This window comes from Protopterus annectens, chromosome 5.part0 (genome assembly GCF_019279795.1).
Source record: "Protopterus annectens isolate FY-2018-M chromosome 5.part0, PAN1.0, whole genome shotgun sequence".
Lineage (NCBI taxonomy): Eukaryota > Metazoa > Chordata > Ceratodontiformes > Protopteridae > Protopterus > Protopterus annectens.
In genome coordinates this window covers 675496306-675506049 of record NC_056735.1, presented here as the reverse complement: position 1 = coordinate 675506049, position 9744 = coordinate 675496306, and positions in this window count along the sequence as shown.

The window sequence follows — 9744 nt, the reverse complement described above, 5'->3', positions numbered from 1 at the left end:
CTGTCACTTTGATCAGCACAATGTATGATCATCAAACACATATCACCTTGGAGTCTTCCATGTGTTTTTAAAAAGTAAGGATATTCTGTCCACTAATCCCTCCTAGGCTATACCAGACATTGCTCTTAATCAAAAATTAATTCACCCTTTTTCTGCCTGCACCCTCAAACTTGGATGAGAGAATTTTATGCTAGATTGGGAAGAAACTTTTATATTTCCCAGTACCTTCTTTGATTACATAGTTCATTATGTACGTTTCCTTGATGACATATACATTATATGGAACTCCAGTGAAGAGAAACTACTAGAGTTTATTCAGTATCTCAATACCAGTAGTTAATTTTTGAAATTTACACATGCATTTAACAAAAGTGGTATGGCATATTTAGATACCTTAGTATATTTACACAATGATACATTACAATCTAAAATTCATAGAAAGGAAACATTTTCTAATGATTATTTGGCATATGAAAGTTGTCATCCCAAGAAGATGAAGCAAAATATTTATAAGGGTCAATGCATAAGAGCTATGAGAATGACATCTGAATATCAAACCTTATTAGATGAAATAAAATATATTCACAATATGTTTCAAGAGAGAGATTATCCTGAAAAATTATTAAAAGACACTGACAGATATGTATTAGGTTTATGGGGTAATGAATACAAACCCTTGTTAGGCCTAGGCAATCAAACTAACTATGGCAATGGGAGTAATGGTAAATTATTGGGAAAAGACAATACAAATGGAGATAAATCAAAAGCATTAATTATGTTGTACAGTCCTAGAGTTGATGAGGTGACACAAATTATTAGACAGTATTGATATATAATATCTAGTGACGAAACATTAAGGAACATAGTAGGTGATCAACCAGTAATGGTATACAAGATGGGAGGTAACATTAAAAGATTGTTGGAAAAAGGAAGTAGACCCTATGGACAAAAAAGGAATGGTAGGGACCAAAACACAAACAAATGTGGTTCATGTAGACAATGCAACTTCATTCTCGACGCAAAGGAAATTACACTAAACAACATTGTTAGATCTAGAATTAGACCCATCAAAGGGAATTGTAATTCCAAGATGGTTGTCTATATTGCTGTTTGTCAAGAGTGTTATGGTTATTATGTGGGAAAAACGGAAAGATGTTTAAAAAAACGTATTTATGAGCACATGTACAATATTAGAAAGAAAGATCAGAAAAGTGCATTATTTAAACACATAGAACTTGAAGGTCCCAAACATCATTTTAAGTTTGCCCTATTAGATCAAGTTTGCAATGATCCTAGGGATAGGGATAACAAAAAAATACCTAAATTACAGAGAAGCATGGTGGCAAATTTATACAGATGCAACCATTCCCCCGGGACTCAATGATAGTATTTCATTGAAAGCTATTCTGGAGGTTAATAAGTAAATTTACAGGTTATAGTTTATCAGTCACTATATCCAGTTTATACTGAGTTATCACTTAGAATATGAACATGAATAACATCCTATTTGGTAATTGCACAACATTTTGTAGTGTTCTAAGGACTGTATTTTTGTTTTAGCATTTTTGTTTTATTAATTTAGCTTTATTATTATTTTTTGTGTCCATTGTATTTTAATTACAACCATGTTGAAGTTAAAATTAAGTAAATATCATCAACCAGTATATGAACTGATTGCACTTGGAACCTATTATCAAATACACAAATTAATTACAGTATTTATATTTTAAAAATAAGGTATAGATAGTCTAGCGATGGACAGTAGCTGAGTAATCAATTATTTGCAAATATCAGGGCACCTCAGTCACTGAATTGGAATGTATTCTATATTGTAACGTTGTACAATTAGTTGTATTTAATTTTATAAGGTTTACAAGTTTTATTAGTATATAATAATTAAGTATTAATTATTAGTTACTATTATACACATGCAATTAGATATCATATATATGTTTTTATTGAAAAGTTGTTTTGGAGATATTTTTTTGGAACAAATGATCGTATTAGTACATTGAGATTTAATTCCATAATATTCTAGCTACGTATAGAGCACTGTCACTTTAAACATTCAAATAGTTGGGGCTAGTTTTGGCGCCTAAAAGGTTTTAAATATTTGATTGTCTCTAACAATGGTGTTCTGAAGAAGCCCATAAGATTTGGGTGAAAGCGCTAAACCCTTATTCGCTAAGTTGTTCATGACAGTTTATTGAGTGTACTGATTTTGTTTTGTATTCTGAATACCAATGCAGGTTGTTTAAAGACCTTGTTTCGCATTTTGTACACCAACGTATTTGGATTAATGTACAACTAGTGAGCGAGTGTGCAGGAAAAGTGATTGGGACTTCAGTTTTAGCGTATTTGTTTTATACACGCTACATTTCAATAAATTAGTTTTATAACATTCTGGACTGGCATGCTGTTAAAAGGAATAACCAGAATTATATAGTTTACAGTCGCAGACTTTTGTTGCAAGTGGTAATATTGTTCAGCGCAAAGGGAAATTTTGCCACTCAAAGCTTGGCCATATAACGAAACCCGAAGAGACACTACCAGGGGTGTTCGAGCACTTATTGGATCTCTATAGTAATATTGAATTATGGAGTTATATTTATATATAAGATAAGACCATTCAGAAAATTGGATAAACTGCCTTTTCTTTCCTTTTTTTTTTTTTCTTAGAGCAAGCTTGGTGTCCTAGTGTCTAAGTAAACACTCTATAGCAAATCAGCTTTCTAAATGCAGTATTTTTTCTTGCAACTCTAAATAAACCCATTCTGAAAAAAGTCAGAGTCTGTTCCTTTATAAGTGCTACAGTCATGGTAGACTTTTTTATAGGGCCCTGTACTGATGACTGTAATTTTGTCCTCTGCTGAAACCTTTAGGGAATACTACAAGCTGGATGTGCATTCTAAGGCAGAATGTTTTTTTTTATTAACACAGTAGTCTGGGATATGAACTTTTTTCACTGCTTGATTGATTCATTTGCTGAAAATTAGTGGAGGTGTAGATGGTGTCACCTTTTTAAAAACTTGGTAAGTTTCTCATTATTTGACATCTTGCCTGATAATAATGTTACTTCCTTGCAGAACCCTGTTATGAGATTGCATGTTGTGGCTATACCTTAACAGCCGGATTTAAATAAACAAGTGTTGGTATAGCATAATATTGGGCAAGGCTCTGCAAAATGAACAGATGTTATTCAGAATATATTTCTTCCAAATGGTATTAGTGCACTAGCCGTTATTTATTGATTCTTTCCGTGGCATTGAACTCTGAGGTCTCAGGTTTCACCACCCTTCATATCAATTATTCCTACTGCCACCTATGGTCAGTCTAAGTGGTCATTCTAAGCACTGCAGCTAAATTATATTGAATGTATAGAAGAATGCATTGTCTATGGGGTGTGAGCACTAATATGGTATTATTATTTTTTAACCACTGCTTGCTACAAGGCTGATGGTATTAATAAAGGTGGGTTATAACCGAAAGTTAAAAAGACAGAAGAATAAAATTAATCACTAAAAAAATGTTATAATGTTATGCTGCTTTTCTAACACAGCATTTAACTATATTCAGCTTGGTGAACATAAATTATCTAAAAGATACAGTTGTATAATGAGCTTACCAAAATTGAGTTCTGCACAAAGCTGTACCTTTCAGATCATACCTCTCAAGTGTACCTCATTACGAGGAACGTACCTCATTTGGGGTCTTAAAAAGTTCATGTTCCTCGAAGTTCCTAAAAGTTCCACATTGAAAGAGTCTGTCACACATTCAGTGTTAGGAATTTTTTAAGTGAAATCCATGGTAAATAGAAATTAATCATATTAATTCATTAAAGGATCTTCTTTATAAGTAAAACCAACATATTTTAACCATCCTATGACCTTCCTATTTGAAGTTGTTAGTAAAGCGTCTTCGGCGTGGAGACATGCGTGAATGGGCGTACCTTCGTTGAAGGTTGTCCATCAGGGCTGGTAACTCGGCAAGTAAAAATCAACTACCAATTATTAGCGGACCGGAGTTCTGCTGTGGCGACCCCTAACTGGGAAAAGCCGAAAGACACAAACAAGTAATCCATTATTATGTGTTCCACATTTTGCCCATTTGTTCCACATTATGAAGGCGAGTGGTCCTCATTTTGGAGATGGAAGGTTGAGAGCTATGTTTCAGATGCACTCTAAAACCTTCTTGTTCACTGGATTGAATTTATAACGCTGTACATAGAAAAGGAGAGCAGTATAGTGCTGAGGATTTTTCCTGTGTTTTGTAAAAATGCTGTTTAACAAGGAGAAGAAATATGTTTTACTGCCTGAATTCACCTTGCTAATCAGCATTGATTTTTTAATGCAGCTGCCAGTCTTTTTGCTATAAGAACAATCAAGAAACTCATGGCTGAGCAGCAGTTTCAGCTACTAAGATTTTGGAGATTTGCTTGATGTAATACTAGGCACTGCTTAATGACAAAGATGGTGGAGGAAGGTTAATTATCCTAAAGGAGGCTGTTGACTTTTCAGGCTGTCATGTGAGCAAGTCTTAATTCTCCTTTGACAAAGGCTTCCAGCAGCTGAAGCTCTAAAGCATTTTTACAAGCTATTCTTGATGGAGACGACCAGCAGCATATTTCCCATAAGCTTTCCTTAGCCATGTATGTTACATTAGTAAGAACCACAAATAATTAAGATAAAATACTCAATTAGATGCTGTTTAATTGTTTTTGAATTACTCAGTCTCTGTGTAAAAGTGATCTATTTATCTTGGAAATGATTCAGCATAGGGGGGCCACTGGGCTTACTAGTTCACTGCATCTCATAACTGTTGGCCTGAAGTCAGTATGGCTTGTGGTTATAAAACTGTATTTCCACACCACAGTTTTTCTTTCCTTCTGGCATACTTTGAGTTTAACGTTTTATAGCAAGCAGTGTTGCATTTAATCACTATTTATATTTTTAATGTGATCTGCAACTTCATCTGCTAATTCAAATGTTGTCATGCTGTGACTTGTACACTGCTCCTCCAAATACCAGATGTAAATCTTACACTGCATTTAAAATCAGTATACGTTTAAAAAGACACTTAAAAGATTGTGTTTGCTGTAATGAACTAAGAACTGAACCAGCACTTGTAGTGTAGTGCAATCTCTGGTTGGAATTGTGATTATTACATAATGTCAGATGTAAATAAAATGTGAGTAAGTAGAATGTGCTAATACACAAATATTCCAGGAACAACTCAACCATTTAAAATCCAAGCAGATTTTCTTTAATGTAATTATAATTCACAGCTTGATAGCCAGAGTATATATGTAGATGCTAAAGACTTTATATTCTGAGACACCTTAGCTATAATAAATTCAGGTTTAAAGGCATGTATAAAATAGGGAATCCACTGACATGTACACACACAGTCATACAAGATATGAGCATATCAAAGCACTTCACAATAAAGCCTGCAATCTTGCAAATAACCACAGGAGGGAAGCAGATATCTAAAATGTATATGCTGATAGCACTTTTTTATATGCTGATAAAACTGCTTTTTAGAGGTCTCTAAGCAAGGAATTTTAACAGTGGAGCAAACCCTACCCAGATGTAAGTGTGATAGAATTATGTTTACCTGGAAGATTGTTGTGATTATGGGATTCCACATGTCATTTCAAAAAGTAATATCTAGGTAACCTCATATTATCATCTGCCCAGCACAGTCCAGTTTCTGAATGTGCATCTAAACAGCTGTTGTATTGGAGTTCCTTAGAGTCTGTTTTATTTCCTGATCTTGCTTACTTCACTGAACCTGTCACACTTTCTGAGTTGTGTGGCAACCTACACCACTTGGGAGGAGGGCAGCAAGGTCTTTATTATATGACAGTCCTATGAATCAGCTACATGAAGTTTATGATTATACATGTGACATTGTGAATATAGAGTTGGCCATAATTCATTAGACTATGCATTTTTTTAAGAAAGATATTTTTCATATGTAGGGTTACACATATCATATAACACATCTTGGACAACAATATAATCAATTGCTCTTGTTTTTTGCCTGAAAATAGGGTATAATTGCTTTTTCCCTTAACCATCAGATGGGGGGGGGGGCATACCTCTCAACTGTCCATATTTTTGCAGAATGTCCAGATTTTTGGCTCATAATTTTGATCAGTTCCTCATAAAATTTGTGGTTTTCTGGCAAATAATTGGGATCATCTGAGGATTAAAGTCACTAAACAGTGACATACGTTTGAGTTTCAGACTTCATATGCTTCAGACAATGTATGTTAAAAAACTCTGTTACTCTAGCAACTTTCTAAGTTTATAAGATCAATATTTAAAAATGTCCCTAGTTTTTGAGCCTTTGTTCTCCCCATTTTGTTAGGCTTTGTCCAGATTTCTTGCACTTAGAGGTTGAGACATATGGGGCAGGGATTTCACTGAAATTGGTGCTTTAAACCAAATCACTGTCCCATCAGCTATGCAGATTTTTCTTGTCACTACTCATTGCATCAGTGTCAGTTTGCTTTTTTAATGTTCTACATGCAGAATTTGCTTTAGTATTACTTTTTTACAGGGATTCTAAGTATTAGTTTAAGGGTATGCACACTTATGCAAGCAGTTATTGTACATTTTTTATTTTTCCCCTAACAGATTTGTTTGTTTTTCAGTTGAATTGTACAGGTTATAGATCACATTAAAGGTGGGAAAAGTTTTGAAATGATTTATTGTGGTCTCATTTTTTTATATCACAAAAACCTGGCATTTTAACAGGGGTATGTGCACTTTTTATATCCATATATATATATATGTCTGTGTGTGTGTGTGTGTGTGTGTGTGTGTGTGTGTGTGTGTGCGTGTATATATATATATATATATATATATATATATATATATATATATATATATATATATATATATATATACACACATACATATATATATATATATATATATATATATATATGTGTGTGTGTGTGTGTGTAATCCATAGGCATAGAGCTTTCTCTCTCTCTCTTTCTCATTGTGTAGATAGATAGATAGATAGATAGATAGATAGATAGATAGATAGATAGATAGATAGATAGATATTTCTGAATATATGTTGATTTATCTAAATACACAAGAATCATTACATAGTTGATTCTAATTAATGCCAAAAGGTCAGAAATCAACATACTAAAAAATAAAAAAAACTACACTGAAAAAAATGATTGCAAAAGGAAAACAAATGGTTTTGTTTTTCAGTCTGTTGACCCAAACCCTACCAGTACCTTCAGACATATTTTGTCTGAATAATGGTAGTGTTACGGAAAGTTTTTTTTTTTTTAGGTAAGGTGTAGTGTTGGGGGGGATAAGGCTAGCATGCATTAGGTAACATAGGCAGGGGTTTCACCCCAACCCTACACCTTACCTTATAAAACACCTCTTTACATACCATCATCACTGCACAAGATACTCAGACACACACCAGCACATAGCCTATGCAGTTTTCAAACTATGGACTCCCCTATCCCACGGAATATTTATTTTTTTGGACCAGACATAGATGCACATTCTTTTAGATTCATTTTCCTGACTGTTTTATGATAAAAAGGACCACTCAAACAGTTATGATTACAACCAGCAATGTATGTACCCATCTGCTGTGATTACAAACCAGCAATGTCTGTACCCATCAGTTATACCCACTTAATTATATACATCTCAAATGTTTGACTGTGATAAATAATGACACCAGAATTTTTTTTTTGTTTTACTCAAATGCACACCAGTCCTGCAAAGTCAGATTTAATGCCTCCTTAACTTGAATGTGACACCAGGTTCAGCCTTTGTCATTCACAGACAGCCGCAGTACCCAACAATTATAACCCTGTTGTTGAATGTATATACTTAAGGTGTCTGATTGTGGTAAAACATAACTATGGACACAATAATGTATTTAAAGTTTTGTTTTACACAAGTGAACAGAAGCTCAACAAGTATTTCTACTTATTCCACAGAAATGCAAACCCATCCTACAAAGCCAAACAGTTTAATCTGAGCACATAACTGTGTCAGTTACATTCATCCACAGACATCCTACCCAACCTGCCCTGCAGTTAGAACCATTTTCCTGTGTTCACCTCATTTGATTGTTTTACCTTTAAGCCTCTTAGTTCAGGAATCAGAGACAAAAAAAAAAAAATCCGGGACAGATTTTAAATACAACTCTTGTATTTTTAGGAAGTTGTTGAACTACCAGTTTTTGTATTAGCATGCATTTTCTAAAAGCTATGAAATTTGAAACTCAAATGTTCTGTTATTATGTAGTGTTTTTGCGCCAAACTTACCTTTTGGAATTGTGACCAAAAAGTTCAACCTTGGTCTCATCTGACCATAACACATTTTCTATATGCTTTTGGGAGACTTAATGTATTGTTTGCAAATTTTAGCCAGGCCTGGATGTTTTTCTGTGTAAGAAAATGCTTCTGTCTTGCAACCCTACCCCATAGTCCAGACATGTGGAGAATATGGGAGAGTGTTGTCACCTGTAGTACACAACCAGTACTTGCCAGAAATTCCTGCAGCTCCTTCAGTGTAGCTGTAAGTCTCTTGGCAGCCTCCATGACCATTTTTTGTCTTGTCTTTTCATCAGTTTTGAAGGGACGTCCAGTTCTTTGTAACATCACTGTTGTCCCATATTTACTCCACTTTTTGATGACTGTCTTCACTGTGTTCCATGGGATATCCAATGCTGTGGAAATTTCTTTGTACCCTTCTCCTGACTGATACCTTTCAACAATGAGATCCCTTTGATGCTTTGTAAGCTGTCTGCGAACCATGGCTTTTACTGTAGCAGGCAACTGAGTAAATGTCAGGAAAATCCTATTAGGACAGTTGACCTTTATTTGGGGTTAATCAGAGTCTCTTTAATTGATGGCAGGTGTGTACCCAAGAAGACTGAATGCTGTAATTAAATCAAAAGGTGCTTCAACAAAATATTAGTTTAAGGATGTGTACACACAATAAAGTATTAGTTTAAGGGTGTGCACAATTATGCAACCAGCATACTGTACATTTTTTTATTTTTTTATATTTTTTCCCCTAACAGATTTGTTTATTTTCATTTGAATTGTACAGGTTATAGGTCACATTAAAGGTGGGAAAAGTTTTGAAATGATTTATTGTTGTCTCATTATTTATATCACAAAAATCTGGCATTTTAACAGGGGTGTGTAAACTTTTTATAGCCACTGTATGCATATATATATATGTGTGTGTGTGTGTGTGTGTGTGTGTGTGTGTGTGTGTGTGTGTGTGTGCGTGCGTGCGTGTGTGTGTGTGTGTGTGTGTGTGTGTGTGTGTGTGTGTATGTAAATATACAAGTAGCCAACAATTCAAATAGTTAACATTACGGTATGGTGGGGATTAGGGAATTTGAACTTTCCCAATGTACTGAAGTCTCAGATGTTTTATATAATTAGCAGGATGTGTGGGGTGTATGGCACCACACTTGAAGGGTCTACTGGGGCTTCCCCACCTGCAAAATGAACATTTTACTTTTCGGTTCATAGGTATGTACTAGGCTAACAACCACAAGAGCCTTTTTAAGCCTAGCAATCCATCCCAAATCTCTTACAAGTTTTGATACCCTAGATAAGTTTAAGCAGGGTATTGGGAGATGAAGCATTTACAATCAAGGAATCAGGGAAATGAACCATTTACAGGCTGCCTGTGTCCATTAGAAACATAGGTGACTAACCAGGGGTGA